The sequence below is a fragment of the Anabrus simplex genome, chromosome 2, assembly GCF_040414725.1.
Source record: "Anabrus simplex isolate iqAnaSimp1 chromosome 2, ASM4041472v1, whole genome shotgun sequence".
Taxonomy (NCBI): domain Eukaryota; kingdom Metazoa; phylum Arthropoda; class Insecta; order Orthoptera; family Tettigoniidae; genus Anabrus; species Anabrus simplex.
The window spans coordinates 142,012,043-142,025,239 of record NC_090266.1 but is presented as its reverse complement, the minus strand read 5'-3'; positions in this window follow the sequence as shown (position 1 = coordinate 142,025,239).

Below are 13,197 nucleotides of genomic sequence, written 5' to 3'. Positions count from 1 at the left end.
GCAAGTGTGTGGTGAAATCGATAATGATAGTTCAGTCGAAAAGAATAGATAGGTACTATTGTACGTTGAAGATAGTATCATTAAATAGTTGTTGGCCCTTTATTATATTCATCTTCCATATTTACGGAAATCTCATCAAACGCACGTGTTTTGACATTGGCTGCAAGGAAATGAAAACAAACCCCGCTGTTGACATGCAGAATGGTTCAATATCATATTATGTTGTTTACTTCTGCTCTACGTCTTAGTAGATCAAATGCAAGCTTGTGGGTTTTACATGGCTGTTGACATCGCGATTGTAGTTGCAGAAACTACCTCAAGTTCTATGAGGAATCCGAACAGAGACGCGCCTCGTTTAAAATATTCTATATTATTGACAAATTTACTAATTTTCTGTCAATAATGCAACCATTCCAACCTGGATCAGTCCGGTGATAAAGGAAGGTGGTCAAATACGTCAGCCTCGTGTCGGTAGATTTACCGGCACGTAAAATAACTCCTGCGGGACCGAATTCCGGCCCCTCAGCATCTCCGAAAACCGTCAAAGTAGTTAGTGGGACGTAGAGCCAATAACATTATTATTATTATTATTATTATTATTATTATTATTATTATTATTATTATTATTATTATTATTATTATTATTATTATAAATTGAAGCTAAGGCTGTGCATCAAATATCGTATCAAAAATCAGTACATGTCAGAATCTGCACGTTATCTAAACGGGTTACCTCTAAAGAATAAATTCGACAAAATTAGTCAATTAAATAAATTCAAGCACCTAAGAGAAGTAATTCAGCTACCAGGCTTTGATCATGAAGCAAATAAGGCGAGAAGCTCAAAATTACTAAAGTCTTATAGATCCACGTGGAACATGTATAAAAAACAATATCCAGGAATGCAAAATTAAGACATTACATCTCAGTTATCAAGCCTGAAGCAGTATACGCCTCAGAAACCTTGATCATTGGAGGCAGATCACTTATTAAAGACACAGAGAAACAGGAGAGGAAAATAATCAGGAAAATCGTTGGTCCAGTTTACTCAGAGGGAATCTGGATGAAAGGGAAGTCTCGGGAGCTTTATCAGCATTCCGAAAAGTTCGCCGACACCATCAGGAAAATACGATTAAAGTTCTATGGCGACATTCTCAGAATGAACAATGACAGGCTCACCAGTAGGATTCTCAACCTTGCTCTCTCAACGAGTCACGAACAACTGGCTTAGTGAAATAGAAAAAGACCTTCAGGATATTTTCATCTCAGAGGAAATCATTAAAGATCGACTTCAGTTCAAAAAAGCAGTCAACAACCATCATTTTGCTGAGAAACTGAATACCAGGACCAATAAATCAAGGACTGAAGAACGGAGAAAAATATTCAGTACCCAGGTGAAGGGATTTTGGGAGAAGGAAAAGTCAACATAATCTAAATAAGTTCTGTCGTGCACCTCAGAATGGCATAACGCTGTAAAATTATAATTAAAAAATCTTCTGTTGCCGCTTTTCTCACACCGTAATTAGGTCGCTGGCGTGAACTGCGTAGCATTTGTAGACTTGGCACCGTTTATCTGTCTGATTCCCTTCTTGACTCTAAACGTACATTTCCACTATTGCACGTTTCCTTGGAGATTGGTACTGTGGAGTTCCGCGAGTATATGAAGAGGTGTGTGTTGAAAAAAAGTACAAATACCCCATCTCCGAGTGAAAGGAATTAGCTAGGTGCTGTTTAAGATCACTGACCCGTATGAAATCGAACCTGGGACCCTACGAAACGATGACCACAACACCGGCCTTTCAACCAACCAGTGAGACGTTGATAACAATAATCCCGTAGTAAACATACTGTACATCATTTACTGGTGAAACCTAGTGTTCGCAGTGCTCTATATCTTCTGGTATGAGTCTCAATGACCTTGGCTCTGACAATGTGACAGTGACTGAGATATGAACGATGCTAGTTCCTTATGGAGCCAATGCCTGTAATGAATGGTGTTAAATGTCACTCATAGGATCCAAAATAATTTAGGCTGCTCCCCCCCACCACCACAATGGGGGGGTGGGTGAGGAGTCTGTGAGTGCTACTGGCACCGAAGTAATTTAATGCTCCTCACCCAGTCAGTTAAGATTTGCTAGTTTATTGTATTGAGCATAATATTTAGTATAGAGAAGAAGGTAAAAGTAGTTTAGATTTAGTACGCTGAAGAAAAGAAGAAGTAATTTTAGAGAAGCTTAGTCGTAGTAATGTGAGAGTTCAGTATCTGAGATTGATATTATAGTGCACTGAGAAATTTTGTGTTTGATAGAGGTTAGAATTATTTAAGTGTAAGTACGTTTATTTAAGCAGGAAATTAAGGATTAGAATGCATATCGTCGCTGCCGGGACAAAACCTCCTATGTGAAATATTTTAGCTTAGAACTTTGGCCGGTAAAGTTCTGTCGTCTAATTCTCAATATTGTGTGCATATTGTCAAGGCATTGAAGCTCTGCATAATGTATGTGCTGCGGGTCACATAGGAGTTTCCCGTATAGGAGGCTTTGTCCCGGCAACGACGATATATTCCGTATACCTGACAACATGTCTGAGACAGTTTCAATTTATGTGGTGTCCTGAGCGGTCAACTATCCATGAGCTGACCACAACCAGTGTTGCTGCAGGATGGCAGTTGGCCAGATACCGCTGATGTTTCCCCAAATTACTTGAAATTGTAAATAAGCGTAGCACCACCTCGGCTATTGCTAGCTTCCAGCACTTCATTTAGGCAGGTGTTAGAGACGTGAGAACTATTTGTGGTCTTTGGGAATAGGATCGGTTGTTGTGAGCATTTCAAAGGCTTGGCGGACTGACATGTGATATCAAATTCTCGCTCTGTGAAGAAAGTAACGAGGAGCTATCTCACTCCTTATTTCCCTTGTACGCCTCTTCAATGACACCTAGACCATCCATGACAGCTGATGGCGGAGCTGTTCAAGATCTAACCAGCTTTCGGGCTGAAAACTCAACATAAAAATAGGCCATCGAGGCCGTTGATGATCACTGTAAAGCCATATGGCCTGCTGATGCTGAGTGTCATCTGATACGGATGACGGCGTCCCCAGCGGAATCGCTTTGCTTTCGTGACCGGGTCCGCTATCTCTCGTATTAATTAGCTCCTCAGTTGAAATTATAAGGCTGATTGAAACAACTTATAGCCCTCAGTCGAGAATTAAAACACTTAACCTCGCTGGAAATCGAAACCAGAACCTCCGGGTAAGAGACAGGCACGCTACCCCAGCAATAGGCTACTGGGTGAAATAATAATAATAATAATAATAATAATAATAATAATAATAATAATAATAATAATAATAATAATAATAATAATAATAATAATAATAATAATAATAATCAACATCGCATTACCACGTTCTAGTTATCGGCGACGCTGGGATGGGAAAAGCTATGATCACGAAGAAATGTCAGTGGTCTTAACCGAAATGCAGCCCAAGCATTTGTCTGGTGTGAAAATGAGAAAACACTGATATCTATCTTCAGTGAAGGCGATAGAAGATTTCGAGACCACCATATTCTGAATGCGAGCTCGTAGTTGCACGATCCATATTGGAAAGCCAACCCATTTACCTTACTCCCCCTTATTTTCCTATTATTATTATTATTATTATTATTATTATTATTATTATTAGTTTAAAGTCACACGAACTACTTTTATGGTTTTCAGAGGCGTCGACTTGCCGGAATTTTTTGGCATTTTCGAACAGCACAAAACTGAGTTGCAAAAGAATCCGCCATGTTGAGCTCAGAAGCCCAGCGTTCTAACATCTGAGCTACTCAGCGTGGCTTCTTCTTCTTCTTGTATTATTATTATTATTATTATTATTATTATTATTATTATTATTATTATTATCATCATCATCTTGGACTTACAAATCCTAATGCTTAGAGCGTAATATTCAAAACAGTCAGCCACTATCTCAGGTACACGGAGGATGGCCAACTTCATGAGGGTGTACCGAACCTTTGGTGAAAGGCGAAAGGAGACTAGTTGAAGTCTTAAGGTGTGTGAATTCTCAATTCATTCCTATTCATATGTTATTAAATTAGTATAGGAGCATGCCAAGCCGAGATAGCAAGCTTTTGTTCAGTCGAAACAAGGCGGTTTCAAATACCTGTCACGAATTCTTCAATTATGAAAATTAGATTTTAATTTCCGTACAGGCACATCTCGTTGAGGATATTTACGTTAGAATAGAAATGAGTTACTACTTAATAATGATAAGTATTTAACATTGCCAAAATTGCTATACAACTTCTAAGACACACCAGGGTATGGAAATTTTATTCCAATGGAGATCGTGCTGGAAGCCAGCCGTACAGACGTTTCGCACATAAACACACTCAAATGTCCAGTTGCATGGCTAAATGATTTGCATGCTGGCCTTTGGTCCAAGGGGCCCCAAGTTTGATTCCCGGATGGGCCTGGGATTTTTACCTTTATTGGTTAATTAGTCTTATGTAGGGCCCCATTCTTACAGACATGCAGGTCGCCAATAGGCCGTCTACTCGCAACACACCTACACAAGGCCCCTCCAGAGGCCGCACGCCATTATTATTACCGTTATCTTAAGATGCCATCAACCTCAGCCGGGATAGAACCAATAAACTTGAGAAAAGAAAGACCGAATACTTCACTGGGATTGGCAACGCCTAGTAAATTCTTTACTCAGAAATGATTGGTTGTAAAGCTAACCCCTCCATTCCATTTGACGTCGACATTACGCACAGCGGAAATGTTTCTCTCCACTTGTCCAGGAAGCTTCTTACCCTAGGCGCAGATAGGTTTGATTATTTGATTTCAGTTAGAAAGAAGCTATCCTCTAAATAATATTAATGTTAATGATAATATCGAAGGTTTTGGCTACGTAGCTCGTGTTACGTTGCTCTAAACTTGCATTCATTCGGTAGATGATGGATCGAATCACCTTTTTTACATCAGCAAATTAACCAAGGTCACAGCCGCTACTTTTCCCATCATTGCATCTCCAAAAACTTTCGTTGTGTTATTTTGAAATAATGCACTCGAATAATAATAATAATAATAATAATAATAATAATAATAATAATAATAATAATAATAATAATAATAATGTCCGTCTTTGTGGTGAAGTGTTTAGCGTGATTAGCTGTTACTCTCAGAGGCCCGGGCTCGATTCCCGGCTCTGCCACGAAATTTGAAAAGTGGTACGAGGGCTGGAATGGGGTCCACTCAGCCTCGGGCGGTCAACTGAGTAGAGGAGGTTAGATTTCCACCTCAACCGTCCTCGAAGTGACTTTCCGTGGTTTCCCACTTCTTCTCTAGGCAAATGCCTTGATGGTGCCTAACTTAAGGCCACGGCCGCTTCATTCCCCCTTCCTTGTCTATCCCTTTCAGTCTTCACATCCCCCAACAAGTCCTCTGTTCAGCATAGCAGGTGAGGCCGCTTGGACGAGGTACCGGTCCTCCTACACAGTTGTATCCCCTGACCGAAAGTCTCACGCTCCAGGACACAGCCTTGAAGCGGTAGAGAACGGATCCCTCCCTGAGTTCGAGATTAAAATCAACCCTGGAGGGTAAGGAGATTAAGAAGGAAGAAAGAAAGAAAGAAAGAAAGAAAGAAAGAAAGAAAAAGAAATAATAATAATAATAATAATAATAATAATAATGTTATATAACTTAAATTTAACTTGTACTTCTGTAAATTATGTTCTTAAAATATTAAAGGGATTTCAGACAATTTCTTTGATCTCCTGGTTCGTTCGCACATCAGGCCTTGCTCAGTTATGGCTCAAATATTAATAAAGAGTCACTTCTTAGGCATAGAGGAAATCACTGTCATCTTCTCCGACATTTCAGCCACGATCACGCCCTACAGTACGTCTAAACGAGATCAAGTTCATTACGCTCCACTTCCTGTCAAGCTTTGGCACCTCTTTACTTTAGACGCCTTGTGTTGCACTCGATAACATCACCAACTGAGCTATTTCTTGAGAAATGCTAGTTTCACGACTAGGTTAGACAATGCGAACAGGGAAATCACACAAAAGTGGGAATTAGGGAAGTAAGCAGCCGGGGAATGTATGGCAACTCTTTTGCAAGTTGCTTTAAGTCGCAATAATAATATAACGTTATTTCCTTTACGTCTACCAACTTCCTTTACGGGTTTTGGAGATGCTTTAAGTCGCAGCGGCACGGATAAGTCTTATGGCGACGATGGGAGAGGAAAGGGATAGGAGTGGGAAGGAAGCGGCCGGTGGCCTTAATTAAGGTACAGCACCAGCATATCGTCGCTGCCGGGACAAAACCTCCTATGTGAAATATTCTAGCTTAGAACTTTGACCGGTAAGGTTCTGTCATCTAAGGTGCAATATTGTGTGAATGTTGTCAAGGCATTCTCGCTCTTCGTAATGTATGTGCTGCGGGTCAGTATGTATCCAAAGATATTATCACGTAGGAGGTTTTGTGCCGGCAACGACGATTTGCCTGATTTGGAAATGGGGAAACCACTGAAAACTATCTTCAGGGCTGCCGACAGAATGGTTCGAACCCACTATGTCCCGAATGCAAGTTCACACCTGGGCGCTACTAACTTCACGGCCAGGTAACTTCAGGACCACTCACCGTTTTGGTATCCACTCAACGGCAAGTTCAACAGTTAATTTCTGAGTGTATCAATATTCTTGATTATGGCCTCTTAAATGCTTAAAGAGACTAATAAACTTAGAACTCCAAAACTCTATCTCAATGCTGGCATGTTACAACCATCAAGGCGTCTTGTTGTTGTAGAACCTGTCAGTGGTTTCATCTCCGATTTTCTCGTTCTTCCCTTCATTGTAAGGTCATTAGAACAATACCGTAAACTGGAGTTGTCTCAGCATGAACTAGAAACTACGAGATATCAGTAAGCCAAAGACTTTGTCTGCTAACTTTCTTTCGTTATATATAAAACAGGGGATGCTGATTAAGTAGGCCTACTTATTTTAAATCATTTGGAATTAAATTATGGGCTGTTTTGCCCAGGTGGTAAAGGTGTGCTCGATTCACCTTCAAGGACGTGAGTTCGATTTCCCCTCAGGAAATAGAACATTTTAAGAAAGAAGATTTCCAATTCTGGAGAGGCATATGATACTGAAGTTCACTCACACACAAAGAAACACTACCAGGTTAATTCCTGGAGTAAAAGGTGGTCGGGCTTGGAAGCAACCACTCTACCCCACCAGGACTTGAGGTTACGGATAGTGGAAGCATTTACCTTCCACCCCTCCCAAGGTCCTTCATGTCATGTTCGGAGGTGACTTTCCTTTTTCTGTTATTGCAGTGAGGAAAATAAATTTTATTTACATAACTCTGCATTAGTCGCGTATTATCTGAGAGACACGGTGGTGATTACTTGCTGTAACTTGAGCTTGCTTCAGGCTAGAAACACATCTCCCCTCCTAACTTCCTGTCTCTGAAGTGGTGGCATCGAATAGTGTTGTATGCAATATAAATGTCTCGATCTGCTGCCAGTTTTATCGGACAGATACGATGCGAGTAAATTTTTAGATTATTCATGTTTATCTCGATTGCGTTTTATTTGCTGTGAATACCTCATTATTGTTTATGCTGGTGGTTGCAGCTGAAGATCTTTTGAAACTGAAAATGAAGATGAAGATGATTTGTAAAACTGTATTTTATTCAGTGAGTTGTTTGACTAATCAGTAACATTACGTTCTCAACATCCGGAAGACTGTGAAAAGAACAGTCAGATAATTAATTTAATTGTTTCAAGTATGATAGTGTCCATTTTCAGTATTTCAATTGATATTCTTGGCTTTCTATTAAAACATCGTATGTCCAAATGTTGTTCCTACCTATTACATTCATTAAGACTCGTCATGCCTCCGGCTATATATTTATATGCAGTCCATCAGAAAATGTTCTTGTATTCATTTTATTATGCTAATATGTAAACTAAAATGAACTTTAAATACATTTTACTACAGGAATGCGTGAATTCGCCATGGAAACAACATCCCTACAATCCGGTATGGTAAGGTCCATTTTCCTTTCCACGTTAGCATAGAAAAATGAACACAACCAAAATTATTCTGAAGGGATGCATATGTGGCTGGAAGGCGTGATCAGTCTAAGGATCATAGCCTAGTGGGTAGGAAAAGCATTGGAACATACGAGGTTTACTAGAAAGCCGTTATTATGTTGTAAATAAACCTTAAAACGCACTTTATGTTGATTTCTATTTTCCGAAAATTATGTAGGGATTATGTAGATGGACTGAATTTATGTATCTCTGAGATACGACACGAGCACTGATGCTTCTTTTAGGTTGCCCCTAATGTGGTGATAATCTTGATTTTTGAAATCTTTTCTACATTCCTTTGTGTAATTTTAAACATTTATGAAAATCCCAAGACCATTTTTTGTAATATTTTGTCCGACTTGACGTGGAATTTCCCTTACACAATATTTCTCACAAACATTTATGCCATTTTAGAAATTCTTACAATATTAACGCAGAACGCGGATAATGGAGACTTGGCAACCCTTGCATTACGCAGGACACCGACAATGATTTCGAAACTCATAAATACGTACAGTTGATTGTTTCTTGATGTTCACCTTGAGTGTCGCCTTCACTAGGGCATTATTGCGCAAGAAAGCCGTAAAGTTTAAAATCCCCGCGAGACCTGGCCTTTGTAGCTTGCTTCATATTGTCGCGGGTCCGGCGTTGGCTGTAGGGCAGACTAAAGCTGCAGTTGCTTTGCACTTCAGGACATTGCTAGTGCTAGCGAATTCCATTGAGCGAGTAGAGGATTGAAACTTCCCCACTGCTGTCAGAGTACAAGCTCTTAACACGTCAACAGCTGCTACTGTTCTTAAGATACCCCAGGGTGACGGGCAATTTGTCTTGAAGCCCTTGGTTTAAGGTATCTATAAAGTTGGTGACACACTCATTGGGTGAATTACACCCTTGAGCACTATGAAATATCGTAAACTTGATACTCCTTCCTCATTAAGGAAAACACAAATACTATTTAATTTGATGAGGCCTAAACACATTACTTTAAAAAAACCGTGAAAATATGTATAGGGAATAAAAATCGTATGCATCATGTAGGGAAAAATATGTTCAATAACCTCTGGTGGTGATTAAATGAAGCTGGACTGAGTAACACAGACAGTAAAAGCTGTGGCCATCTGCGCCCATGTTGACGGGTAACGGGTTCAATCACGGGTCAGTTCAGTGGTATTTGACGGTGCTCAAATACGTCATCCTCTAGTCGGTAGATTTATCGGCACATGAAATAAATAGTGCAGGGCAACATTCTGGTACGTCAGCGTCTTTGAAAGCCTTAAAAGTAATTAATGGGTAGTAAAACCATTATTATTATTATTATTATTATTATTATTATTATTATTATTATTATTATTATTATTATTATTATTATTATTATTATTATTATTATTATAGACCAGCTCCTTGGATAAATGACCAGTGGATCCGGGGTTCGATTTTCGGACGAGGATTTTAAATTCCTATGTATAATTCATCCGGCTCGAGGACTGGGGTTTTTGTTTGGCTTAATACGTTATATCTCCCTTCATATATCCACAATATACCATTCTACTAACACCTACAAAACATGCAATAGTAAATACGTCATTCCACATAGAGTTAGTGTCATAAAGGGCATATGGACTTAAAACTGGGCCAAATAAACTCAAATGATGACACAAATACATGGGAAAAGGCGAAGAAGAAGAAGAAGAAGAAGATCATTTATACGTTGAAATTCTTGATCCTTGGCTGAATGGTCAGCGTTGAGGCCTTTGGTTCATAGGGTCCGGCTTCGATTCCCAGTCGGTTCGGGTAATTTAAAGCCGTCTAGTTAATTCCTCTGAATCAGGGACTAGGTGTTTATGTTTGTACGGATACTCTCCTCTTCATTTTCACACAGTATACCACAGAAACACACAATAGTGAATACATCCCCCTTCACTTAGGGTTGGCGTCAAAAAGGGCATCCGGCAACAAAACAGTGCCAAATCAACATGTGCGGCGTAGTTCTGCTTTTCATAACAATGGTATTGTTTTTATGTCCCACTAACTTCCTGTGCCATGTTTCGGAGACACCGAGGTGCCAGAATTTTGCCCCGCAGGAGTTCTTTTGCGAGCCAGTAAATCTACGGATACGAAGTTGCAGAATTAGAGCACCTTCAAATACCACCAGCCTGAGTCAAAATCGAATCTGCCATGTTGGGGTCAGAAGGCCTCAAACGTCTGAACCTCTCTGCCCAGCGTTACTGGAATCATGACCTAAAACGTTGCGCATTTAAAGCGGCGTTCTGCTTCTTCACAAGTTTATTTTAATCAACAGTGGGATATATTCATTTACGGAGCGGGAAGGGAAAGCGAAATGTCCATTGCGCCTGAAAATGCTGACAAACTGCGAAAGGTTTTCATTAGTTTTGACTTCTTCTGCTCCTTCTTCTTATTATTATTCCCAATCGTTACCACACCTGAATGTGGGAGAAGGCAGTAGTAGACGAGGAAGAAGAAACACAACCAAAAAATTATGATAAATTTTTGGTTGAGGACAACTAAAGTTATGGTAGTCATAAACCCTTAGCTTATAATTTTAATACTGGTTTAAATACGGCAAGTAACGTAACGTAGTTTTAGATAAGATCTTTGCCCAAATGCCTCGAATGGAGTCCCCATGACTATTTAAATTACAGTTATATACCGAAACCTACGTTTTCGGTCCCTAATGGTCATGAAACGTCAATATCGGTCGGAAATAGAATGTCGAATATTTTGCACAAATACATGCAGTACTCTCTTCATTCACAACCGCCATTTGAAAGTAAAAATCAAACTAAGACCAAGCAGTATGTCTATAGAGACTTCCACCTGATAAATAATGCTGTTACTACTTTCACCCAGTTGACTTTGGATGAAACCCGGGAGTTAGACGTTTGGACCCTACGGTCATTTTAATAATTCTGATCCCCGTTATCACGGTTATCTTATTATAGGACGGCATTGAGAGGAGGAAAATAATGTATAATTATACTTGTAAATCCAATATTTTTTAAAAAATATTATTGGCTTTACGTCCCATTAACTACTTTTACGGTTTTTGGTGACGCAGAAATTCTTTTACGTGCCAGTAAATCTATCGACCCGAGGATGACGTATTTGAGCACATTCAAGTACCACAGGACCGTACCAGGATCGAACCTGCCAAGTTGCAGTCAGAAGGCCAGCGCCTCAACCGTCTGAGGAACTCAGCCCTGCATAATATATTTTCGTAACGTAACTGGTATTGTGGTGCCTGTCAGATTCGATATATTTTCTAAAAATAAACATAATTTCTTCATTTTTGAACTAAGTTCCCTTAAAAGTATGCTTTCAATCCAGTTACACCGGATATTAGAACAAAAATTAAAAAACTCAGGAAAATACAAAATTATTAAAATTAAATTTCGAATCTTCTCGTTTTTTCTCAAAATTCTAGGAAATATATTTTATAATCAATGCTCCGCTGCCAGTATTTTATTAAAAGAAATAGAGTCAGTAAACGAAGGAAAATTACCGGAAAACTCCAAGCATATCGTCGTTGCCGGGGCAAAACTTCCTATGTGATAATATTTGTGGAGATATACTGACCCGCTGCACATAGGAGGAAGAGCCGTGATTGCCAAGTGGGCTGCTGACTTAAATTCCTGCCAAGGCCTGCATAATGTTTTGAAATAAAAATAACGTCCCTGGATTTCATATTCACGGAAAGCTGAACGTTAAGTGCTTATGACCACGACATGATCAATTACGTAACATTAAAATCTTGCTTGCTTTAAAATTACACATTGTACTTAGCTATCTCAACAATGTTCTTCCATCTTGTGACATAGTTCCTCCTTTTCACAGGAAGATATATACTTCTATCTTATAATTTATCTCCCTAAAACAAAAAAAATGACTTTACTAAGCGGATTTCTAGAGAGAGTATCAAGTTTCCTCCTTCAGTGATCGGGCCGATGACCTTCGATGTTAGGCCCCTTTAAACAACAAGCATCATCAAGCAAGCTGGCCTTCAGTGCTGCGGACATTCTAAGTGTTAAGAGCATCCATCAACATTTGCCGAAGTTTAAATCCTTCTTCGCTGCCATTGTAGGTAATAGATACCTAAAGTCCACAAACCAGGTATTCAACGCGGTGAACATGGTCATCGCTGTACATCGGGCTACCTCACATTCTGCTAAGAATACAGTATCTAGTTTCGCAGTGTCCTTTACGCGTGTCCCTTCCCTTCCAACCTTTCCTCACAATCACCACACTATAAAACAATTGATCCTTTCAAGCCCCTCTCCCAACCCTTCTAAACAGTATTGACAGGAGACACAAGCTTGACACATCATATTTAATAGGAAAAATCATGTTAACGTGATGTGGTTTGCCGCCATCTCGACCAATCGCAACCTGCCTGTGTACATGGACTTTGATTTGGGCAACTTAGCCTTCTTCGTAGGCTACTGTGTGAGCCTGAATTTTTTTCTCTGTACTCATGTTCACCCTTATTCTTCTTATTCTTACCGGGATTTTTCCCAAGTTCCTGCTGTGGCACGTGTGTGGATTTGAGCCTGTTTGATGGCCAGATACCCTTCCTGTCGCCAGTCTAATGTGAAGGAATGCATCACTATTGCGTGTTACTGTTGTGGTTAATAGTGTGATGTTTGTGTGTAGATAAAGATCTGTATTGAGATAAGCACAAGCACCCAGAGCCTGAGACAGAGAAATTAATCAGTGAAAGTTAAAGTTCCAAACCCGGCCGGGAATCGAACCTGCGACCACGTGGACATAGGCCAGCGCACAGACAATGGGGCCGCAACATATTTGTTACATTTGCGAAGCAAATCAAAGCAAATTAATCTCCGTATAAGCAAGGAAGGCCCATGGAGGGGTCGAAGGTAAAGGCTTCCGCTATCTCGAACCTCAACACTTGAAGGGATAGAGTGATCAGTTCTACGCCCGGCTGCCTTTGTTCCCAGGAATTAACCTGGTACTCATTTTTGGTGTAGGCTCAGTGAACCCCTCCGGAAGTGGAAATCTCGTTTCTTAAATAGTTTGACTTAATGATGGGGAATCGAACCCTCGTCC